The sequence below is a fragment of the Lissotriton helveticus genome, chromosome 11, assembly GCF_964261635.1.
Source record: "Lissotriton helveticus chromosome 11, aLisHel1.1, whole genome shotgun sequence".
Taxonomy (NCBI): Eukaryota; Metazoa; Chordata; class Amphibia; order Caudata; family Salamandridae; genus Lissotriton; species Lissotriton helveticus.
In genome coordinates, this window is record NC_136072.1 from 1,113,885,830 (window position 1) to 1,113,912,025 (window position 26,196).

A 26,196-nucleotide genomic window follows, 5' to 3' on the forward strand; every position below is an offset into this window, starting at 1 on the left:
ATTCCATATCTTCTTGCGCTAACATCATAATTTCCCATTCTTGTGCAATCGGATGTTTCCGTTGTCCTCTCTCCTCTTCCCGTCACAAGACCGCTCCCTCCGCCTTACCCCATCTCAACAGGTCTGATTGCCACACTGCTATTCCAGGAGGTCTGGGGGACTTCCATCTCATTGTTAAAACTCGGATTGCTAATAACAACGCCAAGTCCAGGAGTTTCAATTGAGCCTTATGTTGTTTAGGACGTTTACGGTGCCCCACCATACAATACAGAGCATCTTCCGGCACCGGCAAGGCCGTGACTGTACGGAGTATAAAACATATTTCCCTCCAGTAACTTCTTATTCGCGGGCAGGCCCATAGCATGTGAATAAAACCAGCCTCGTCCTCCTTACAACGAGGGCAATTGTGGGGAGAGTCTGGGAACATTCTATGCAGCCTTTGGGGGGTAAGATACGCCCTATGCAACACCATAACTTGGATGAATTTAAATTTAACGTTCCTGGACACCTTCCGTGGGTGTTCAAGAACCACTTGCCAGGCCCTATCCGATAGTGCTTCCCCGGTGTCTTGTGCCCAGGTATCTCTGAGTGCAGTGAGCGGTGTAGCCGCATGTTCCCTAATCGCAACATAAAGCCAGCGCACTAAATGGCCTCCCGTTCCTATATGGTATAATAAGTGAACTAATTCATGTTGTGCAGGTTTAAGCCTCTGTGGAGCCCAGGTGTGTCTTATGTAGTGCGATACTGTAGCGTGTAGCAGGTATAACCTCTGGGGAGCCCCCGTGGCCTGTAAAAAGGAGTCGTGATCTAGTAGAGCGTCATCCCCAAAAAAGGCCCCCACATCCTCTACCCCAGCCTCTATCCAGGGCTGCAACCTACGCTGACTGAGTTTACCCTGTGGTGTCGGAATGCCCAACAATGGAAAGTTCTCTGCAAATGGCACTGCCCTAGATGTATATGCTATTGCCTTCCTCAAGCACGTCAGTGCTGTTCTCAGGAGAGGGTGGCAATCCCGAGAGATCCTAGTCCTGGGCAACAACAGAGAATGCAATTCTCCCCGTGCTAGTTGTTCCGCTGTGAAATTAATCTCGTGTAAGTTCCTGCCTGTTACCCATCGTGCCAGCCCCTGGAGCTGACTGGCGCAGTAATATCCACGCAGGTCGGGCACCCCGAGGCCACCCAGCTTAGTTCCGATTTGAAGCTTTCGGAGGCTAATCCGTCTCCGCCCGGACCCCCAAATAAGAGTTGTCAATATCGTATTCAATGTATTAAATATCTGTTGTGGGAGGATGACCGGGAGATTAACAAAATAATATAGCATGCGGGGAAGCAGAACCATCTTGGACACAGCGATTCTACCCATGACGGATAGGGGCAAGGACGTCCAGAACCCTACACTGCCACGGAGGCCAGCGATGGCCCTTTTAATATTGCCTTCAATCTGATCATCGGGTGTTCTATATACTTGTATACCCAGGTATTTGAACGTGGTCTGGGCTACCGGGATCTGGTATCTCCCAAACTGCAGGAGAGGAGGATGTGGTAGATCTCTAAAGTAAAAGCCAGTGGATTTTACAGGGTTTAGGGCAAGACCGGACACTTCCTCGAAGCAGTTAAAGATGTCCGCTATAACCGAATGATCTTCTTCCAGGTCGCGAAAGTATAATAAAATGTCATCTGTGTATATTGAAATCAGGTTATGGGCCCCTCCGTTCGAGATACCTATTCGTTCCTCGCGAGCTCTAAGGGCTATAGCAAGGGGCTCTAGCATTATAACAAACAATATGGGCGATAAGGGGCAACCCTGCCGGGTGCCTCTGTATACTGGATAGCTATCTGAAATGTACCGGCCTGTACGCGCTCGGGCCGAGGGATCCGTGTATAGTAGACACACCCATTTTAGCAAGGAGTCTGGAAAACCGAAGCGCCGCAATACCTCAAACATAAATGTCCATGACAGAGAGTCGAACGCCTGCCTAAGGTCCAGCGCTATACATCCGGCCTGAAGAAGGTTCTGCGGCGTGGCTAACATAAGGGCATGGAGTCTCCGCGTATTCTGTGATGTACTCCTACCTGGGAGGAAGCCGCATTGGTCCGGGTATATCAGAGCGGAGTGATGGGGTTGTATCCGTAAAGCAATAGCCTTACTAAGTATCTTATACTCTGTTGAGAGCATTGAAAGGGGCCTGTAGTTAGTCAGTTCGAGCGTATCTCTTCCGGGTTTTGGAATGGACGTGACTAGGGCTTGCATCGTCAATACGGGTAGGTGACCTTCTTCATATGCTGTCATATATACTTTCTCGAGGATGGGCACCAGGGTGTCAGAGTATGTCTGGTAAAACTCTACTGGGAACCCGTCCATACCCGGTGTCTTGTTTCGGTTGAGGGACCGGATAGCAGCCCGAATGTCCCGTTGTGTGATGGGGCCATCTACCTGCTCTTGGATTTCTTGTGATAGAGCTGGGAATGGCAGATCTCAAAGGAACTCCGCCATCCGATCTGGGGCCTCCGTAGGGAAAGGAGCATATAGTGCTTGCAAGTGATCGTGGAATGCCCTATTAATCTCGGACTGCATATGTACTATGTCGCCTGACCCATCACGGATCTGTGTGACCACCAGAGGGTCTGGTCTGTCCCGCACCAGTCGGGCCAGTAAAGCGCCCAACCGGTCAGCTTTGGCGTTTTGACGGCGTAAGTAGTCTTTATGGTCAATGATCCTCAGAGTTTCTAAAAATTCTGCGTGATCAATATTCCCTGCTTGCAGTTCTCCCTTCTTTCCTGGGTCTACACTTGCCTCCCCCTCTAATTTTTTCAATCTGTCCTCAACTTCACAGAGTCTCTTATGAATTTCTTGTCTGGCCCCCACCAGTTGCCCAATAGCGGCGCCTCACATCACTACTTTCATAGCATCCCACACCACCAGGTTAGACGTCGCAGAGTCCCAATTTTCAAGAAAATAATTCAATTCAATTCAAAATAATTGTTTAAGGTGTCAGACAGGGATGTATGAAAAGGGCCATCCTCTAAGAGCAATGGATTAAGTCTCCAGGTGGGCACCGGAGACGGCACCCTACCCCATTAGAGGCCAAGTGTCAGAGGCCTATGGTCAGAGAAAGCTTTGGCCAAGTATTCCGAGGTACTAATCTTGGCCAACAGGGATCTGGAGCACAGGAATCTATCCAATTGTGTGTGTAGGTTATGTACTGGGGAATAGTAAGAGTACTACGGGAGTACTACGGGATTGTAAGCTATTCTGGAGCACCATTAATAGTCCCTTCCTCCAGAAGGAGGATTTTCCAGTACTGACCGCCCAAGTAAGCGAGGACAGTTGGGTTCAATACTTTACAGGGATTTTTGATCCCTCCAGCAGGGCACTGGATAACACTGGCGTAAACTCCTTTAACTCTAATGTATGTCTGGGGATTACCATCTCGGAAGTCGACCTGGCAATACAAAGTAGTAAAGGAGGGAAAGCCCCTGGACCGGACGGGGTCCCGGTCGATCTGTACAAATCGGATTTGACTTTGTGGAGCCCCCTATTAACACAAGTGTTCAATGCCGCTGTTAATGACACCACCCCCTCTACGTGGAGTGAATCTGTTATCTTACCCATTTACAAGAAGGGAGATAGAGGAGAGGCCAAGAACTACTGCCCTATCTCCCTTCTGGACTCCTCACTTAAAATCATGAGCAGGGTTTTGCTACTTAGACTCGAGGAATGGGCCGATACCAACAAGATCCTTGCAGATTCACAATACGGGTTCAGGAAGGGTCTTGGTACCATCGAGCAGGGCATTAATCTTAACCTTATAATTGGGAAATATACCAAAGCCAAGCAGGGTTCCCTGTTCCTTTGTTTTGCTGATCTCTCCAGCGCCTTCGATTTGGTGGACCACCGTTTGTTGTGGTCTACCCTAATCGGAATGGGTGCCCCGGCAGCGATAATCCATTTTCTGGCTAGACTGTATAACAACTTATCAGCCCAGATTCGCTTCGGTCAGGAGGGAGAGTGTACCAAGAAAATCAGAGTAAGATCTGGCATTAGACAGGGTTGTGTCCTGGCCCCTTTGCTTTTTTCATTGTTTATATATTCTATGGAGTCTGAATTGAAAAAAATACAAGCTGACGCCCCGCTAGTGGAGGGACACCCTACCCCGGTGCTGCTCTATGCAGATGACACTGTTTTACTTTCGAGAACCCCACTAGGCCTCCAGAAATGAATTGTTTTTATGACTTTGTACAGGGGAAGAAACTTAAAATCAATAATTCTAAAACCTACATCATGGCTTGCAGTAAAAAAGTAAATAATCTTAAATCATTTTATTTTAGAGATAACCGTATTGAGGTGGTGAATAACTTTTGTTATCTGGGCATTACCTTTAATAACCGCGGATCTTGGGTCCCCAAACTTGTTAATGTTAAATCCAGGATGGGCAAAGCATCCCTAAGTGTATTTTGTTTTGCTGCTAAACTAGGAAGCCACCGCATACCAGATATGTTGAATGTTTACCGTCACAGGTGTGCTTCTATTGCCCTCTATGGCTCGGGGGTTTGGGGCCATTCGCCTCACAAAGATGTGCAAACTCAGGAAAATGTATTTCTTAAGAGACTTTTATGCCTTCCATCCTCGGCCTCCACAGAATTGACTCATAAAGAACTAGGGCTGGACCATATAACCGACCTGATTGGACTGAGACCCCTGTTGGTTTGGCGATCCATCTGGCTAAAAGATAAGACCGTCTTTACCAGGCGTTTAATACAAGACTGTCTACGCCTGGATAATGCCCTCCGGATTCCGTGGCTAAAATACATCATCTCAACCTTCAATGAACTATTTTGACATGGATGTTCTTAAAGACCCTAAATGTGTTGTGGATATTCCAAAGTCGGAGGTTAAAGGTGTCTTCCTGAGTCACAAACGTAATACCCGCAGAATTCAATCTATTGATTACTCTACACATGCCTTTTATCTCTCCAACCTGGATGAAGGGGCTGGGCTCCCTATGTACTTGAGAGTCATTACTAGACAATCTCATCAATATGTTTTAACTAGATTGAGATTAGGCATTGTGCACAACCTGGTTGCATACCCAAGTGTAAACATCCACTCTGTTACCCCCTGCCCGTGTGACGGAATCACGAAGCAAAGCACGTTGCACTTTATGCTGATATGCCCTTTGTACAAATCTCTACGAGTTTTATACCTTAAACCGTTGTTTTAAAAAAATTCTTTGTTAACTACTGCTAATGCCATGAGATTTTTATTTACACTTGCTACCCCGGACATCTGTTTTTTTATTGCAACTTATATTCTTAAATCAGTCGGGGCTAGAAAAACTATGGTTTTTTAATGTTGGTTCACATCTGTGCTGCTAGTCCACTGTTCCCCTTTCTCTATTTTTAATGTCACTTTATATGATCTTGTATACTTTTATGATGTTTTTATGAATCATCGAATAAAGTTTATAAACTGAAACTAAAATTACTCCAGATGGGCCGGGTTTAATTCGCGCCAAGTGTCCACCAGTCCCCAACCCTCAGCCCAGGCCTTAAACGTCTCAGCCATTTTGGTTACTCCAGCCATCTGGAGGGGGGGTTGCGACCTGTCCAAACCCTCATCCAGCACCATGTTCCAGTCACCACCCAGAATCCAGGGGATATCCACCCATTCAGACAACGCCGGTCCCACCTTACAAAGAAATGTATCTTGGTCAAAGTTCAGGGCGTAAATACTACCAAGCACCTGTAATGTGCCATCCAGTGTGCCTTTCACCATGATGTACCTTCCCTGATCATCCAACTTCCGCTCTAACTCTACAAAGGGTGTCCCGTGGCGCACCCATACGGTTGCCCCCCTGGAAAAGGCGGAGTAGGACGTGGAATAGATAGAGCCTCTCCATCTTTTCCTTAGTGTATGAGCTTCGGAGGTTGTTAGGTGAGACTCCTGCAAGAAAGCGATCTGTGTGTGGTGCCGTAGTAGAAATGCGTGAATCCGGTGTCTTTTTCGTAGTGCACCCAGCCCACGCACATTCCAGGTAGCTAAGTTATAAGACCCTATTATGTCAGCCATAATCACCTACGCTCTTATCTCGAAGTGTTACAATGCCCCCTCTAAGACGTAATATAAATGGTAGCCAGGAGACGTACTCTTTCCCTCCCAATGTCAAAACTAACTTGGCGCAGCATATTAACATTGCTGAGCCGAACAAGAACATTAGAAACATAACAATCCAAACACAGGTGCATGCGCCTTTGGGGGGGTGGCCAAGCACTGTTCTCTTCATCCTAACTGTCCTGCCGGATGCCGCTGGCTCAACGGCACACTGACCTGGGGGTACTAATCAGGAACTTATTCTCAGGCACTCTCTGGAGGACCCTGACAGTGGGACAAAAGGATCCATCGGGGTATAGCAATCCAAACTGGCCCCGCTCCCAACTCCAAGTCGGCAGTGAATCGGATCCCCTCTAGACCCCGTTCCATGCATCAACAAGAAATACAATTCCCCAGTCCCCCCAGTACCTCCCCGCATGCCATAATGACAAACATCAGCCAAATGTCACAAAAGGATATCAAATTCTTCAGGCGATCCATCGACTTCGGGCCATGTCTCTTGGTCTCTCAATTGTCCAGCATATCATCCGCCGCCCTAGGTGAACAGTTGGGAATAAAATCTCGCTGTAGTCCGAGTCTGAGTGAATCGTACTGGTGTGCGTGTCCATAGTGATCTTCTCCTGATCTTCCCGGAAGTTGCCCATTAGTGCAACAGCTCCCAGATGGTCTTCCTTCTGCTGTTCCCGCGGAGGTCCGTGTCGTCCCGGCCACCTCCCCGAGACAGGCGAGCCTCCGTCGTTTTGTCCTGAACCTCTCCTCGATCTGCTAGCAGATGTATCTTGAGTTGCCACCTGGCTGCCATCAATGCCCAACACTTTCAGCCACTCCTCCACATCCGTTGGACTTTCGAAAAAATGCATTTTTTGTCATACACGATCTTTAGGCGAGCCGGGAATAGCAGCGCATACTTCAACTTGGCCTTTTGGAGTTTCTTTTTCACCTCCAGATATGAAGATCTTTGTTTTTGCACCACGTTAGTATAGTCCGGGTATAGCGATATTCGGCGGTTCTCAAATTGTATTAGGGATTTCTCTCTCGCCTTTTGCAGAAGGACATCCCTGTCCCGATAAGTTAATATCCGTATGATCAAAGGGCGGGGCGGGCGGCCTGGTCTAGGCCTGCCAGTGGGGATGCAATGTGCTCTTTCCACACAGAAGTGTGGCGACAGGCCGTCCATGGTGATGTGGTCTCGGAACCATTGTTCCATAAAGTCCTCTGCGTGGGTCCCCTCACAACGTTCCGGAAGGCCAATGACGCAGATGTTATTGCGTCAATTGCGGCCTTCTGCATCCTCCACACGGTCCATTAAGGAGGCAATCTGCTGTTGCAACTGCTGGATAGAGGTAGTATGATCTGCCACCGTTGGGGTGAAGTCTGCCATCACCCGGCCCTGGTCCTTAACCGTGTCAGCCAGTTTATTATGGGCTGCTTTAAGCAGGGAGAGGTTGGTGGTAAGGGCCCCAAGTTGCATCTCCATTGCTGACCTGGAATCCCTAATTTCTTTTAGGATCAAGTCCAGTTTGTCAGTTTGTGTCCTCCGACAGGGTTCAGCTCAGCATTCCCCGACATAGCCCCTCCATCCTCGGCGTCCTGAGTCTGCTGCACAGCGGCCGGGCCATCCCGGCCCTCCAGCGTCTTTGCCCCCTTCCGGACCATGGCCAGGTATATCAGGGACTGTCCACTCCTTTCGCATGCGTGCTGCCCAGCACAGGCCCTGTAGCCTGAGCTATTCCGTGGGGCCCAACACCCCCACTAGCACTAGCCACTTCGTAAGCTCTGTCCCACCAGCCCGTAGGGCCCAGCGTAATTTCCAGTGAAGGGGCCGCCGCTATGGTCTTCCGCCCCGCTCCAACCACGTCTCCACGTGACCTAGGCCCCGAAACCACACTCCGCCTTCTCAGGGCCACCTATTCGCTCTTCGGGTACTGCCTGGCAAGGGGTCGGGTCTTCGCCCCCTCTGGGTGCACCACCGCGTATCGTGGGAGGGGAATCTCCCGAGCGTAGCCTGTAATATCCGTCACTCTATTGCTCCTCTTTGGGTGGTTGCCTCCTCAATATGGCTGTCTCCGCGCCATTCTCCGGGCGCTGGGTGCACTTAGAGTCGCGGCGCGGGCAGGGGGGCAGAGGAGAAGAATGGAGTACCCCCCCTCCTCAGTATCATCGGCCTCCTTCTCCTTACCTCTGGATCCAGCACTCCGGGGCCCTTCAAATGTGAAATGTGACTTGGGAGCTCCCCGCTCCTGCGAGGCCGATTGTTTATGCCACCCTCAGCCCTCCGGGTCAGCCGTCCAGGATTGTTGCCCGCTCTTCACAGTTCCGGGCGGGGCCCGTGCCCCGGTCAGCAGTGGTGTCTGTAGGCAGGTGTTAGAAATGGGATCCCTGGCTGGCCAGGGCTTGCGCCAAAGTCAGTCATGGACCACCACTTCCACGTCAGGGCAAGGGAGTTACACGCCAAGATAACCCCTGCTCACCCCCCGTGGTAACGTAGCACGAGCAGTAAGGCTAAACTCGGAGGCAATGTGAGTTAAGTGTTTGCGCACGCACCCCCAGCAACAACACCCAAGGCCCACCACAAAGGAAACTCCACACAAGGTTATGTATAAAAATAGCCTTTGTATTACCCCAAAACACATTAGATAAAAACACACACTTTACTATGTGCCAACAGGCACGGGCAGAATTTACAGGGGATATGTACAAGACAGGGCCACCTGGACCACTGTCAGGAATCAGCACTTTTAGAACTAGAAATACTGTTAGAAATAGCATGTTGTAGATCATAGAATAATAATCACTTTAGCACACAACCAGTAACTACTGGTACGAGGTAAGTACCACCTACGCAACCCTAACCACCTTAGGAGAATATTGCGCAAGGAACCAGGACCTCACTAGCAACACCTGTACTAGGAGAAAAACAACCACCTAAGTATCACAATACATGTAGGGGTATAGGCATAGGAACATTTAACACATGATGCATAAACATACATTCAGCGGTGTAAGGACAAGGCACATGACGCATCAAAACACATTCAGAGGTGCAGGGAAAGAAAACACATGATGCCTAAAAACATTCAGCGGTGTAAGAACAATTGCGCAGTACTCACATAAGCCACCACTTGTGGCAGTCCCTAGGCCAACTGGCCTCTCTGGGGCTAGGATGCCCTGTGTCCCAAAGTCAGGGGCCTAAACGTGGCAGCTGCCCACTAAGTGCTGGGCAGCTGTGTAGACAATGAAGGGGCCACGTGGGAGCCTGCCAGGCTCTGAACCAAATGATTGCCCCCTGAGCATCTCTGGGCTCTAAAACAACAATGCCTCGGGTTGGGGGAGCCTCTCAGGGCTCGAAATACTAATGCCCCAGAGCCTCTCCGGGCTCCTTGGCTGACTCACCGGCTGGGGGGAGGCGCAAGCAGAAGTCATCCATCGGCGTGGCAGCGGGGCTCTCCCGACCCCTGGGAGCCCCGCCCGACAGTGCCTATGTTCACCCGGTCCCTCATCTCGGGACCGGGACTCAGGGTGTAGCCTGGGCGGCTCGGCAGCTCCTCCTTCGCGCAGGCAGGGAAACTTCCTCTTGTGTCGCGGGGCTCTCTCTCCTGGGCCACGCTGTGATTGGACGGCCCACACAGCTTCCGGGTCGCCCTTAAGCCCCGCTCACGTCACCAGAGGCTGCCTGACTTCCTTGCGAGCCGGGCTGCGGCGGTGATCTTCAGGCTGCAGAAACGAGGGGTAGGCTCTCTCGATATAAATAAATAAAAGCGGGCACAAATGGCGGCAAATAAGCAGGGTGGGCACCTGCCCGCTTTAAGAAAATAGAGAATACGGGCAAGTAAGCGGGGTGGACACCCCGTTGACACGCAGCAGAAGGGGAACCCCATGCCGGGGAATCCATCAGATAGGGATCGCTGCTTCAGCAGAGCAGAGCGCTATTTTCAAAGAGGAGGCCAGCGCTCCTCGAGGTGCTGGCAGGCCAAAGAAGTCCCACAAGTCCAGGGACAAGCACAGCAGAGAAAAGTCCTCCAGGGCATCAAGAAAAGTCAGAAAGACCCCAGAGGGAGAAGGCATCCAGGGGCTGGGCAGGGCCCAGGGAGGCAAGCCTTCCCCTGGGCCCAAGCAGCAGCACGCCCCTGGTAGTTTCAAGTTGGCAAACTAGAACATTGTGTAAGGAGACACAGCCCCTTTTTATAATGTGAATTCCTTTGTCTCAGGGTGCAGGGTGGGGGAGAAACCAGTCGCAGCTGGTTTTGGAGTACTTTGTTTTCCCCAGCAACCCTTTCCATTCACCAGGCAGGCTAGGGTCATCAGTCGCACCACAGGGGGCGAAGCCAGCATTGTGTGTGGAAAGTTCGGCCCTATTCAGGTCCCAGGTGCACCACTCCCTCACATCACACATGCTAATCTCAACACTCACCACCGGGCAGACCCATCATGACTCATGGAGCCTGGCACCCCAACCAGCTCCAGCCAATCACACGCCAGCACATTCACTGCACAGACAGGCACACTTCTAGAAGTGGCTCTTCCATATTAGACACAAACAGGCTGCACGCATCCTTGCGCAGCATTCAATCACACGAGTCCGCGCATACCAGACTCAAGCCTGCACACCCCACGCATCAGGAACTACCAGGGACACATACATTCCCCATGCATTCCTATGGGAGGGCAGCCTATCTCACCACATGCACTCAGAGTGCGCGCGCACTTTCCACTGGGACACAGTGAAAGTGCGCAGAAACCAAGAATCTCTAATACCATGTCACAATTAAAAGCAAAAAGTTCAGGGGTGAACCTGCCAGAAGGGCAAAGTCCAACAGTAGGCCTCCGGAACACCGGGCTCCCCCACGGGGCCACCGGGCCAGATACCGGCTCCTCCGGTCGCCTTCCTCTGGGCCGATACGGGCCCAGCCCACTCTCCAGTCCCCGGCGTCTGACTCGGGAGAAGGCCGCAGCAGGCCCGAGGTCCGCACAGGCACCGCGCCGTCTCTCGTGTTGTCTGTCCCTACACGGGGGCTCCCGGGGGGGTCTGCCGCGGAGTGCCGATTTCGGTTGCGGCCAGGGACCCTCCAGAAGCGCTAGTCAGGATGATTACCCCCAGGCGGCTCCGGAGCTCAAGCTTCAGCCGACTGCCATCGTGGCTGGCTAGTCACGCCCCCCAACAGGATGTCATGTTGACACCAGTGCACCCTTGAAATTGCATGAGCATTTTGGGAGTACCTACTGGTATTCGCAAATTGCTCATGCAATCTCCACTTCATTCCTATGGGCCTGTAGGCCCATAGGAATGAATGGGACAGCATTCCTTAATTGTGACTAGCAATTTGCGAGTAGCATTTAAGGAATGTTTAGGAATCGCTATTTTTATAGCGATTCCTACATGCATAGACTTTTGCGATTCCTAAATAGCGATTCCTTAAAAATCGCTATTTAGGAATCGCAAAAGCCTATGTTGATGCATGTGCCAGCTAATCCTTATTAGAACCCAGTCCGTGTCATGAGTCTACCGGTGTCAGATGATCACAACAGTAATTCATAGAATCACGCCCTAGCTGTATGCTGCAAATAATTTCCCTTCAATGCAATTGACAGTAGCACACCTCGCTGGGGCTGACCGATGTAAAGATCACTGGTGGGGCTACAGGGTTGCTTTAATTACTTGTAATCTTGTTTCTAAAGTTTCGTCTTCCGTACAGTTCTTCTTTTAAGTTCTTGATCTGTAGTTGCCAACAGTCACAGCAGTTAGTCTTACTGAACCTTCTCTTGAAGCTGCACATCCTTTAACTTTCTCTGGTCCCCCTTTGTCTGATATCTTCTTTGATTCAGCTTACATATGTAGGTTCTTGTTCATCAAATTGTCGCTAAAATGTTGTAATAAATCATAGTCCATAAGTCCAGGAGTAGATTAGGTAGGAAGATTTATTATGTAGTTATCATGAAGAGCCCCACTAGGAGCAGCCTTCCTACTGCTCAGCCTGTACTCCAACTGACTCTCTCAAACCACCACATTCAACAGCATCACCACACACCAACATTACACACCCCAGTCACACTGGCTGAGCAGCAGGTATAACAGTAACACTGACCGAAATTAGCGCAGCTGATGCATCTGGTGATGTCAATTACTAAAAATACATTTTAGGATCACCTCTTGTGCAGTCTGTATCAAGTGGCTCACTTTCCATTGTATGACTTACATATAATGGAAATAGAGCTTATCACAGCAGTCGGAAGGACCGGATTTGAAATGTAACAACAATTTTAATAAATAGATTTTTTTTTATTCTGAATCGTGTCCATATAATATTAATTGGATGTCTTGAAAAACATGATGAGTATTACGAAATACGTGTTTGCATACATAAAGCTAATGAACTGGATCCATGCAAGATTTTAATGGAACACAACATATGAAATTGAATAATACAAAATAATGTCAAGCAATTATGACACAATTAATATTTAATGGAGATACCTGGATTAAAACAAATGGAACAACTAAAAGTGTACGTTGTGCATAAGGAATTTTTGTTCTCAACTTAACAGCAAGTGACATTATAGACTTGTTAATTACATACATGGAGGAGGAGGGAGCAGATTTACTATCCTAGGTCCACTCTAACAAATGTTGGGGGAAATACATACATTGGTGGGTTCAGATATACTATTATATCTCCAGTCTAACAAAATGTTGGGGAAATTGCATTCATGGGGTGTGTAAGACTTACTTCACCAATTCCAGTCTAACAAACATTGGGTAAAGTACACACTGGGGGACAGGGTTCGATTTACTATTCATATTAAAGGTTAACAAACACTGAAGAAAGTACATACTTTAAAGGGTGGTCAGATTTACAATTTTCTAACTCCAGCCTTAGAAAAGTTAGGGAAGTAAATAAATACAGATTTACTATTCTATTTCCACTTTAACAAACAGTAGAGAAAGTTCAAATATGGGGGGAGGGGCAGAATAAGATTTGCTATTTTAACTCAAATTAAACTGATTTTTTTTAAAACTGCATACACTGATGGGTCCTATTTACTATTGTTACTCCATTCTAACACATATTGGGCAACATATGTATCAGGGGGCGGGGGGCAGATTTAATAAACTAACTCCAGCCCTACAAACATTGAGGGAAAGGCATACATTATGGACGGGAGTGGGAGAAAGGGGTAGGTGGGTCATATTTACTACTCTAACTCCAGTCTAAAAAACATAAAGTGAAGTACATACATTGAAAAAATGGGCGTTCAACATAAAGTGCATAATGAAAAGTATATGTACCTATTAAAATTATTTGAGAAAGTAGTTAAACATGTTTAAAAAATGAAACATGAAAATATCTTAAAATTAGGAACAAATAATTATTTCCAAAATAATCTTTTTTTTTAACTATTCAACAGTTTAAAAAAACGGATCCCTCAAACTCGCATATATAAACAGAAATCTAAAAAACTGCTAGAACATTGAAAAATGAGTTTTAAAGCAAAAAAATTTAAATTATTTAAATGTTTGATATTTCAATTTTTAATAAAAAACAATACTTATTCATTTAATCAATACATTCCACAACCAATTAAAAATGCATTAAAAGTTCTTTTTTTAAATAATCTTTATTCAATGTATGCACAAAACAACATACAGCTATAAATGCGACACAGTAAAGTAGATATTGTAGTACATCTCCATTTGCATTATTGGGCCCACTAGGTGAGGGGGGGGGCGGTGAATCACTATGCTTGATTTAATTTTCTGTTGTTGTGCACCCCGCCTCTTTCTCAGCTTTGGTTTCTGTGCATAAGCTCCTGTAATGCTTGGCCCTCTCTGTGTACCAATTCCCTGTCTTCTAATGTTCTGCCAGCTCTCTCAGCCATTTGATTGCTTTTGGTTCACTCGATTACAATTGCTGGTTTTCTCCTTCTATCGCTGACATGTCGCGATTTTGGTACTGTACCGATTATTGTATATAACTCTAGCCTTTGTCCTATTGTAGTCAATTCATTTACGCTGATTTTGGTACTGTACTGATCATTGTAAATAACTCTGGCCTTGTCCTATTGTAATCACTTCCCTTTGCCCTTCCTTGTATTTTGCCTATGCCTAACCTGTACGTAACGTGTTTATCCCTGTAAAGCGCTCTGATACCCTAACGGGTTATGTTCGCGCTATATAAAACCTCAAATAAATAAATAAATAAAAATCACTAATAATCAATAACGACACTGATCCCTTCAGAGATTGTCAACAGATGCTACTGTACAAAACTGCTTCAAGACGTGTTATAAAAGAGAAAAAAAAAGAAAAAGATTAAACATAATACCACCTAAGTAGTGTGCATGTCCTATGTTCAACATAAAGATATGTCCGCGGTGAGTGCCTCTTGTACGGAGTACGTGCAACCAGGATCCTGCGGTGATGGGTATTGCAATGTGAGTAGAATGGGGGAGGAATTCGAAAGTTCAGATGTCGTATTGTATATGAGCGCAATCAGGCCAGGCTGGAAGTGTGAAATAGCTATGGCTGTCTAGTATGGCTCTACTTGTGTGCATGCCTACGTGTGGGTGCTAGGGGTGCCCCAGTTATGACATCCAGTTATGACTACAGTACTGATACCCTGTCCCCCCGTGGTCATTGGATACATGAAGGCTCCCTTCTATAGTAGTTACATAGTGTTGCCAGCCTACAGGTTGCACCAGAGCCGTTGGACGCGGGGGCTGAGATGTCAGTGTCTCGTGTTCGGCCACCAGGACACATCGAAGGACAGTTAGCCAGTGTCTAATGGATGGGCCTGTTGGGGACTTCCTGGCCATGGCCACAGGGCGTTTGGCCAGAACCAGTGCTAGGGCGATAAATTTGTTGATGCTCGTACGACATGCATTCTGTTTTGTAATGCCTAGCAAGTAGTGTGTGCCCTGAGCTGGGATTGTGGCTCCCATTAATTAATTAATTAATTGTGGGTTTCTAAAGCGCTAGAATCGACTCCCGAAGGAGTATCTCTGCGCTGTAGACCGCTGGGGAACCCGTCCTGGCTTTCCCTGTGAGATGGTCCCTACTGGGTATCTCCAAGGTGAAACCAGGCATCCTTGCGTATGTGGGGGGCCGTTGTGGAGATGAGGCAAGCTAATGCCCAGAGTTGCCGAGTGTGATCCCTGGTTAGAGTAGGCACCGAGGCGAGAATTATCAAGTCCGCTGACCCTGATCCTCGACCCTGCCGCATCGGGAATAGAACCCTGGTCCCGAGCCATCCTCTGCTTCCGGGTCTGCCGCCTCTAACTAGTGAGCCACTCCACTCCATTGCCACGGCTAATATATCAGATACTTTCTCCCAGTATGTAATGATGTGAGAACACGTCCAGACCATGTGTATAAAGTAAGCTCCCGGTTCGGGGCACCTGGGGCAAACATCGGTGGAGGTCGGGTACATTCGGGCTAATTTGTGCGGGGTTAAGTATGTGAGGTGCAAATAGTTGAATTGCGTGAATTTCAGTCTGGCATTCAATGAGATGATCTTGGGATTTCCCACGCATTGCTTCCATTGCTTGTCAGTGATTTCAGTAGAGAGTGCCGCTGTCCAATATTCGCTTAATGGGTACAATGAGAGGGCTGTGTCCGCTCTTAGTGAATTGTAAATGGCCGTGATGGTTTTTCTACCTGACCCATGTGTCAGTAGTGTTTACAGGGCTTCGAAAGTTTGTGGTACCACGCTTATGTCCCCCCAGATTTGTGTTGCCTGATGTGAAAGTGCCACGTAGAGATAATCGTCTAACAGAGTGTCAAAGTTGCAGAGGGCGGAGTCAATAAATAAGTCACCCCATGTTGTCAAGCCAGCTGCCTGCCATTCGGACAACTCTGGGCGTTTTAGGCAGGTATAGGACCCCGCTCACGTCTCGATGGGAAGGTCTGGGGCATTCGGTGGGGAGCTATGTTTGGCTATTATGTAATGCGACCAGGCATTGCGGGCTGCCCTTAGTAAAGTGCAGCCCTTAGTCTTCTGAAGCTGAGTTTTGGTGCCTGATAGCCACTCAAGGAGGTCTGGTTGTGATAACGCCATTGCCCAGATGTCCAGTTTGGCTAGGTTCTTCTTTGCAAACCAGCACATGGGCCACTGGAGCTGAGCGGCTGCGTAGTAGAGCTCGTAATCGGGTGCTCCTAGACACCCCTCTGATATTGTATTGCATTGTATTGTAATTGCATTTATATAGTGCTTACTACCCCTGACGAGGCGTCAAAGCGCTTTTTCGGCGAGTAGCATGCTACTCCAGGACCCAAAGAGCATTAGTGTTGAATTTGTATAGTGAAACATGTAAGTAAATTTTAAGTGGTGGATAGGTTAGTCAGTTATTTGGATACGGCAGGATAGCAGAAGGATAGAAGAGGAAAAAAGGTTTGTATTTATATAGCGCTTGTTACTCCTGATCGGGTGTTGAAGCACGCTACTCCAGATACCCATAGAGAATTAGTGCCGAATTAGTATGGTAAAATATGAAAGTAATTTGAGTGGTGGCTATTTGTCAGTTATTTGGAGTGAGAAGGGTAGCGGAGGTATAAAAGGTAAGAAAGGTTTGCATACACGTAGCACCTGTTACCCCTGATGAGTGTTGAAGTACTTTTCTGGCGAGTAGGACTCTACTCAGGAACCCATAAAGGATTAGTGTTGAAAATTAGTATAGTGAAGTATGAAGTTTTTTGAGTGGTGGATATGTTATTCAGTTATTTGGATAGAGAAGGGTAGGATGCAGGATAGAAGAGGGAAAGAGGTTTGTATTTATATAGTGCTTGCTACCCCTTGATGGGGTTTTGAAGCACTTTATTGGCGAGTAGCACGCTACTCTGGAACCCATAAGGATTACTGTTGAATTAGTATGGCGAAACATGAAAGTAATTTGAGTGGTGGATTATCACGTCAGTTATTTTGATTGAGAAGGGTTGGGGAGGGGTAGAAAATGGAAAAGGTTTGCCTTTATATAGTGCTGGTAACCCTGATGGGGCGAGTAGCAAGCTACTCTGGAACCCATAAAGGATTAGTGGTGAATTAGTATAGTGGAATATGGAAATTGAGAAGTGAACATGTTAGTCTGTAATTTTGATTGAAAAGGATAGTGGAGGGACAGAAGAGTGAGGTTTTTATTTAGGACATAGCAGTACGAGGAGGTTTTTGGATGAGTAGAAATTGTTTTTTGAGGGGAAGAGTCATAGAGGAGAGTTTATAAAGGTTTGTTTTGGGGGATCGGTATAGTAAAAAGAGGTGTCAGATGATGCAAGGAGGGGTAGAGTAGGAGAGAGTCTAGAAAGAGTTATTTTGGGGATCATATTAGTGGTATGGGGTCTGGGATAAATGAGAGAGTGGATGTAGAGGATATATTGATAGATGCATAGGGTGAGAGATAGGGTAGTGCATTGGAAAGTGTAGTAGAAAGAAGTCTGAGATGAGTCAGAAAGGTTGGTCCAGAGAATACATTGAGAGAAGTATAGGCGGAGAAACAGGGTAGTGCATTTGAAATGCTAAATTATAAGAAAGTGATAAATATTTAGATCCATAAGTACATTGAAAGAATATAGATGCATAAAGGAGGTAAGTATATATAGATTAAAGATATTGATAGAGGTACAGGATGATAAATAGGGTAGTGCATTGGATATGCTTTTCAGGAGAAAGGTAACAGACACACAGATCCAAGTACATGGAAGGTACATAGATGCACAATGGAAATAAGTACATGTAGACCAAAGATGATTTTTATTTATTTATTTATTTACAACAACATAATTACTCTACATGTTTATACAAAGCAATACACAAAAATAGGTACATATCTATAGTGAAAATAAATGCTTATATACAGAGGAATATGCTGTAAATTTCTGTTTGCGTATGGTGCTTATGTGGGGAAGAGCCAATTCTTGAGTAGTTTTCTGAAGATAAGGTGGTTGTCGTTGGATCTTATGTTGGGGGGTAACGAGTTCATAGTTTGGCTGCTTGAACAGAGAAGGATGTGCCACCCATGTTGGTTTTTTTGCATCTTGGGATTTTGAGGCAAGATGCCCCTTTAGAGCGTAGGTTCCTTTGTTGAATGTGTTTCGTGATTTTATTCCTGATGAAGAACGGTCCCATTCCATGTATTGCTTTGTAGGTGATACAAAGTAGCTTGAACGTGGATCTTCTGGCAACCTGTAACCACTGCAGGGCTTTCAAGGCAGGTGAGATGTGGTCTCGCAGTTTGATATGCAAAAGTAGTCTGGAAGCCAAGTTCTGAATCCGTTGTAGTCTTTCATGGTCGTTAAAGGTGATCCACGGTAGAGGCTATTGGCGTAATCGAGTTTGGACAGAACAAGGGAGATGGTAGCTTGGACCTTGTGTGGAAATCCCAAATGAGGGAAAATGTGTTGCAGCGTTTTTATACTGACAAAGCTTGATCTTGCTAGTTTGTCCACTTGGGCATTCATCGACAGCTGGGAGTCCATGGTCATTCCGAGGTTTATTACTTCGTTCGATACCCTAGGTGGTGATCCCAGTTCGGATCACTGACTAAATATCGAGGGACAAAATATAGACTACCCAAAATATCGATGCCAAAATATCGACAGAGAAAATATCGAATTCTTATCTACAAACAGGTAAGTACCAAAATATCGAATCCAAAATATCGTTTAAAAATATATACTTTGTAAAAATATCAAATTTCTTAAAAATAATGTAAAATTAAAAAAATATAAAAAATAAATAGCTAAAATATAGTTAAAATACTTAAATTACCTTTAAATTATTAAATAATTAATTTAACTTATTAAAAAAAACATACAATCATATATGTTAAAATATATATATATATATATTAACATAATATTAATAAAAAATACACAATATTATTACCGTAGGATAGCGGGAGTGTAAAAACTTACTATTCTCACTCCTGGAAGTGCAACAGTAGGGAAAGTGTTGGATAGCGTAGGGGTAAAAATTACTATTCCCACTCCAAAGAGTGCAACAGTAGGGAAAGCGTTGGATAGCGTAGGGGTAAAAATTACTATTCCCACTCCAGAGAGTGCTAGAGCAGGGAAAGCGTTGGATAGCGTAGGGGTAAAAATTACTATTCCCACTCCAGAGAGTGTAACAGTAGGGAAAGCGTTGGATAGCGTAGGGGTAAAAATTACTATTCCCACTCCAGAGAGTGCAACAGTAGGGAAAGCGTTGGATAGCGTAGTGGTGAAAATGACTATTCCCACTCCATGAGAGTGCAACAGTAGGGAAAGCGTTGGATAGCGTAGGGGTAAAAATTACTATTCCCATTCCAGAGAGTGCAACAGTAGGGAAAGCGTTGGATAGCGTAGGGGTAAAAATTACTATTCCCAGTCCAGTGAGTGCAACAGTAGGGAAATCGTTGGATAGCGTAGGGGTAAAAATTACTATTCCCACTCCAGAGAGTGCAACAGTAGGGAAAGCGTTGGATAGCGTACGGGTAAAAATTACTATTCCCACTCCAGAGTGCAACAGTAGGGAAAACGTTGGATAGCGTAGGGGTAAAAATTACTATTCCCACTTCAGAGAGTGCAACAGTAGGGAAAGTGTTGGATAGCGTAGTAGATTTTGAACCAAAGTTATTGTTTCCAGATTTATACTTGATATTAGTTGTGTTTCTATGTGTTCCAATTTAAGTTTGTTCCACTGCCGATAGGTGGATGGATGTAAGGTAGCTTTAGGTGAGTCAGTTTGTGTTGTTTCATATTGGAAAGCAAGCAAGTGGTGGTTTGACCAAGTTACTGGAGTTATAGTTTGAAAGGTCTCTAGTTCAGTATTAGCAAAAATTACTTCTAGGATATGTCCAGCGATGTGTGTGGGTTTGTGGACAATCTGATGCAGGTACAGTGCCTCTAGGCCAGTGAATATTGTTTTTGGATGGGTCAAATTGGGTTTGTCAAACCAAATGTTGAGGTCACCCAGAATGCATAAGTTGGAGTGTATTCTTATCAGGTTTGAAACTGTGTCTAGAAGTGCGTCTGGGAATGTCGCCTTGCTAGGTGGAGGTCTGTAAAGGAGCCGGAAGTTACAGGATGAAGACGGTGTAGTATTGCATCTTGTTAGAAGAGCCTCACAATTCTTTATGGAGATGTCATCAACTTTAGTGATATGTAGTGTTTGCCTGAACACAACAGCTAGACCACCTCCTTTTTTGCCTATACGATTTTGGGTGATCGTTTGATAGCCTAGAGGAATGGCTTCATGCAGGACTGGAGCCATATCATCCCCCAACCATGATTCAGTTATGAATAGTGTGGCTGGTTTTGCATCTGTGAGAAGGTCGTAGATGTGATGTTTGTTTTTAGAGAGGGATTAAGCATTTATTAGTAGACAGTTTAGAGAATGACCTTTGGTGATAGTGAGACTTTGTTTTGTAGTATAGAGAACAGTATTGTGTCTGTTTGTAGCAGGTGTGTTTTTAGTGCTGCATTAGCCGTATTAGGATAGCATTGTGTAGCTGTTCTGTATCGTGTTCCTCATCCAGCACGCTAAGAATGCATTTTGATGGTTCTGCGTGTGTATGTGGTGGAGATGGTGTTTGAGAGTGAGTTGGTGTGCTTTGTTGTTTTCGTGGTGTAACATTGTTGTGCAGTGTAGGAGAGTGGGGTCTGCAATCCTATGGTCACCCCAGATTTTTGCTTTTTGCTTCACTGGTTTACGACTTTCCCTGGCTGTGGGCCTGCTAATCAGACCCACAGCCTAGCTGTTCTATCTCTAAATTGACAACAATGTACTTTACGTGCATTTACCAATTGGTACTGGGCCACCTTATCAGTCCCTGTACTCAGGGCATAGGTGTACCCAGGGCCTACCAGGGGCTGAAGCATGTATTATGCCACCCCTGGCTGGCCATCTAAATCTGACACAACTGGCTGCATGACAGATGGGGCAAGGTGGTGTAAACACCCTTTGCTGTAGATATAGTATACCTTTATCTAACCCTAAAATGGACACATATATTCCTATCAGTCACTCCTATGGAAGGCCTTATCAATCCTGAAGGCAGAGTGCTTGGAATTATGTGAGATGGTGCTCTGGCATGAGCTGAGCCCGTTTGCAGCTTGCAGAACCAAGTCCTAATAGCTGTTCCATGATAACGCTATACCATATACTCTTAAGTGCATTATCAACCTCGCGGTTAAATGCTAACTCTGGTATAACATTATCAAAACATGTCGAGTAAGGTGTCATACGATTTGGAATACTACCCCCTCGCCGATTCTGGCGACGGGGGTAGCATTCCACCCTTCTAGAGGGACACGACATGTATGTAACTGTGAACCCCGGTTAAAGTTAACTCGAGCCTCAGAATCACAAAATGGATGCTGCCACCACAGACACAAGTCTGGGAGGTCATCCTGCTGCTGGGAGTCCTTCCAGCGAGGATGGCTTGGACAAAGGGTTTCCTGCCTTGGGAGGTGCTAGCACCACCCCAGATAGGATTTTGTGTATTGAGGTAGGGAGGCCTGAAAGGAATGAGACATGCCTGGGGCACACAAGGTGCCCTGTGCATACACCGGTTCAAACCAGTTGCTGGGGAATCCCTGCCCCAGCTCTGGCGGGAAACCGGACAAAGGATAGGGGGTGTAGCCACCCCCCTTCCTGGTCCCACCCAGGGGAGGGACCTAGTCAGTAGTGCAGCCCCCTTTAGGAGAATAAAGGTAGGAGCTGGTCCCATTCCAAATTAGATTATCCTGAACTATTCAACAAGAAGAAACTCTGGCCTTCGACGTTCTGCTCCAGAGAAGACTGAAGAATCTCCCTTGTGGACAAGGAGTGTCCACCCTGCAACTGCAGGCACCATCAAGCGTCCAGCGGCTTCACTTTGTCATCTTCCCTCGAGGATCCAGACTTCAGAGCCCGACGAGACCTGGATTCGCAGACCTCTCCGACCTCAACTCACATCTGCAGCAAAGCTGAGACCCGTGGGTGCGACGAGAGACGTGGGACCGGCCATCTTGAACGAACCTGTACTTCGCTCCCAGCACGACTCCCGAGGTAAACTCGACAAAGTGCTTTGGGGACTGAAAAGCCCCAGCCCCGAGCAGCCCCTGCACCGAAGATCAGCCCTCCAGCATCCACGAGATCTGCGTGTGGCCCTTCTGCTTGTTTGCTGCTCGACGCGTTGTCTGGTCACTTGCCGGCTGGCTAGTGGCCTCCTAGACGACGAACCTTTGATTCTTCACTGCTGGTCTGGTTGCTCCAGATTGGCCCTTGCTCCCTTCCAAAAGAGGGGCACCCCGGACTCTCCTAGTCCGCACCAGACGTCTTTTCCCTTCACCCCGTGGGTTGCCTTTGCCAAGGCCTGTTGACTCCAATCCCGGATCCGACACCGCCGACAGCGAGAGCCTGCATGGGACAGCTCGTGCCTCCATCCTGGTTGTCGAAGACACCTCCTGGTCCACGTGGCTGCAGAGTCAAGCGTCCACTCTTCACCTGATCGCGACGACAGCACCTGGTTCCTTCCTGGTTCCACACCGGTCACTGGCTAGTGACTTTGAACACTGTCCCCTCTGCTTTCAGGTCCTCTTCTTCACCGATCCACCCTTGGATCGCACCGGACATCTTCCTCCTGGTCGCCTGCAGCATCTTTTCTTTCAGGCTCCATTGACTTCAACGCGAGAACCCGACACACTTTGGCACCAATGCACCCGCAGCCCGTGGGTGAGGTAATGAGAGCATTTTGGTGCTCAAGGGTAGTCTAACTGTCCTAGTGTCCAATTCCATAGTCGTTGTTGTCCTACCTAGTCAGGATTGTCCGTACTTACCTTTTACTTGAACTGTACTGTCCATAGACGTTGTTACGCATCTCGCGTGTGAGTTCACACTCTGCACACGCGTTCCGTGGGCCTCCTATTACTTACCTGAAGTTAGTGTAGCGTGGTCCCATTGATCCTACAGCCTCTGGACAGCTCCATTTCTTTTATCGACTCTCACATTCCACTTACTTAGTATATGGTTTGTCGTGCCCCTAGGGCACCATTGTAATTTTGTGCAACTTGTAGTATTTTTCGTAAGAGATTGTCATGTGCTTAGCCCTCTGACCTCATAAAGAGTTCAGAGGTGTTGTTATTAATAAATATACTGTTTATTTTCATAACAACCTGTGTGGTGTCCTTTCATCTGGTATTCAAGGGGTTATATTGTGGTAAAACAGCTGGCTTCACATGCCAAAAGAGTTTATCCTAAGACTGCTTTGTCCATGCTACCATTAGGATAGCTGGTCTATAAGGTTGACTTACAACCAATCACCATAAGGGTTGTTTGGACTGATACAAGGTGATCACTAGAACTAGTGAGCATCATATATCAGGCCAACTTCTCACATTGGTGTGCAGCGGTTGGAATTTGAGCTTGCTGTTGTTTTTACCACATATAATCTTGAAATATCATTTGAAAGATCACATAAGGTACCTAGGTACATATAACAAGCTTAGAAATACTCTGAGTTCTACTGAACCAGCTGTTGTAGTAGAAAGGGCCTTGCACACCCTGACTACAACTCTTAGCAAGGGATCAGTAGGAAAACCCATAGTGTAGGTAAGTGCACCACTTATACCTCACTAGAAAGCATGTCTACCACAGGAGAGACCTCTGTGACTCCCCTTGTGGTTAGTGACCCTCCACAGGTCCTTTCCAGATATGCAGCTCTCAGTTTCCAGGAGACGAGACAATTGTGTACCTCCAGGAAATTGAAACAGGGGTCTAACCCTACCACTCCTTTTCTGTTAGGTCTCTTAGAGACATATGATGCCAGAAGGGCTGCCAACACAGACCCCTCTAATCCAGATAGGAGCATGCCCCCCTTAGAAGGTACTCTTGGAGATCCAGACCTCCCTGAAACAGAGAATATAGAAGAGGAGGAGGAAGAAGAAGAACAGTCTGGGGATGAGGCAGCCAATGGCTCTGTGATAGTCAGCACTCACAAGGGCCAACTTAGACCTACATAGGGAAGGATCTGGGGGACCCCCAGTGCTGACCCTGAGCAGGCCTAACCATGGAGTTAGAAGAGATAGGTCTCATTCTAGGGACTCCATTAGATCTGTGCACTCTCGTGCCTCTCATGCATCTGCTCAGAGGAGGATGACTTCCCCTCAGAGGAGAGAGCATGAGGCCAAGATGAAAGAAGCTAATCTGAGGATCCAGAGGGAAGAACTTGCCCTGGCCAAAGAGAAGCTTGCCTTTGCTAGGGAGCAACAGTTGAGTGGGTTAGTCCCCACTGGTGGCAGCACTATCCCTAGGGATAGAGACAGGAGTTTTGATAATAGACACCTGAGTACAATAGTGCCCTCCTATATGACAGGAGATGATATCCACAAGTGGATAACTGCTTTGGAGAGAGCCTTCAAAGTACAGCAGGTACCCCAGAGTCAGTGGGCAGCTATATTGTGGCTCTCCTTTGAAGGTAAAGGTAGAGACAAGCTCCTCACTGTTAGAGATGAGGATGCTAATGATTACCAAGTCTTGAAAACTGCTCTGATTGATGGGTTTGGCTTAACCACTGAACAGTACAGGTTGATGTTCAGGGATACCCAGAAAACTCAGGCTCAAGATTGGACTGACTTTGTTGATTGTGCCACTAAGGCTCTGGAGGGCTGGTTACTGGGAAGTAAAGTTACTGATTACACAGGATTGTATAATCTAATTATGAGAGAGCAAATCTTAAATAATTGTCAGAACCAGTTGTTGCATCAGCACTTGATTGACTTAGATCTGACCTCTCCCCAAGAATTGGGAAAGAAGGCAGACAGATGGGTCAGGACAAGGGTCAAGCAGCAGAACCAGAACCAGGGTGGTGGCCAGAAGAAAGCAGACCAGAAGGGTAATGAGAATAAGCAAAATGACCAGAAGTCTTCAACAGGGCCCCAACAACCTAAGGAGGGTGGGTCCCAAACTTCCCAAAAGAAGAAGAATGATGGTCCTAAGAAACCATGGTGCCAATACTGTAAAAGTAAGACTCACTGGTTTAGTGAGTGCACCAAGAAAGGCCAAACTCCTACCACTACTGTCCCTAAGACACCTGCACCCCCTAGTACAGTTAGTAGTGGTAGTGTACCTCCCAAGGTTATAGTTGGGTTAACCCTGGGAACTGAGGTGGGTTCTGACTTAGTTAGAATTCCTACTCAGGCAGTTCTTGTTTGTACTTGGGACATGGATATGACCCCTACTGTAAGTCCTAGTACTCTGGGCAAATACAGACAAACGCCTTTAAGTAATGGAAAGATGGCTCAGGCCTACAGGGACACATGTGCCAGTGTCACCATGGTGACACCATTATTTGTGGACCCTGACCAGATCATGCTAGGTTCAGACTACCTAGTGACCAATGCTAGCAATGTCACTACCAATCACAGTATGGCAGTTGTTAATTTCTCCTGGGGAGGGGTAACTGGCCTCAAAAGGGTTGTAGCTAGTTCAGACCTCCCAGTAGATTGTCTTTTGGGCAATGATTTGGAATCCTCACTGTGGTCAGATGTGGAGTACAGGACTCATGTAGAAATGCTAGGTCTCTCCTCACATGTCCTTGCTGTGACTAGGTCACAGGCCAAGAAATGCCCAGCTGAACAAGTGCTGGATCCTGGAAGAATGGACCAGACACTACCCAAGAGAAGGAATGGTAGGGTTAAGGCAGAGCCTTCCCCCCTGCCTCAGGTTGAGGATCAGCCCTCTCAGGAGGCTGACCCAGAGATCCCAGAAAGAACTGTCCTAGAAGAGCTTGAACCTGATCAGGTTGAGTTTCTTGGGACAGGGGGACCTTCCAGGGCAGACTTGAGGCAGGCCCAATTAGATTGTTCCTCTCTTGAACCCCTCAGACAGCAGGCTGCTGCTGAGGCTGCAGGGAATGCTACAGGTGCCCATAAGATATATTGGGAAGATGGACTCCTATACTCTGAGGCAAGAGACCCCAAGCCTGGTGCTACCAGGAGGCTGGTCATCCCCTTGTCTCTTAGAGGTTTCCTTCTCACCTTAGCCCACGAGATTCCCCTTGCAGGTCACTTAGGCCAGAACAAGACTTGGGACAGGCTTGCCCCACACTTTCACTGGCCCCATATGTCTGAAGACTCC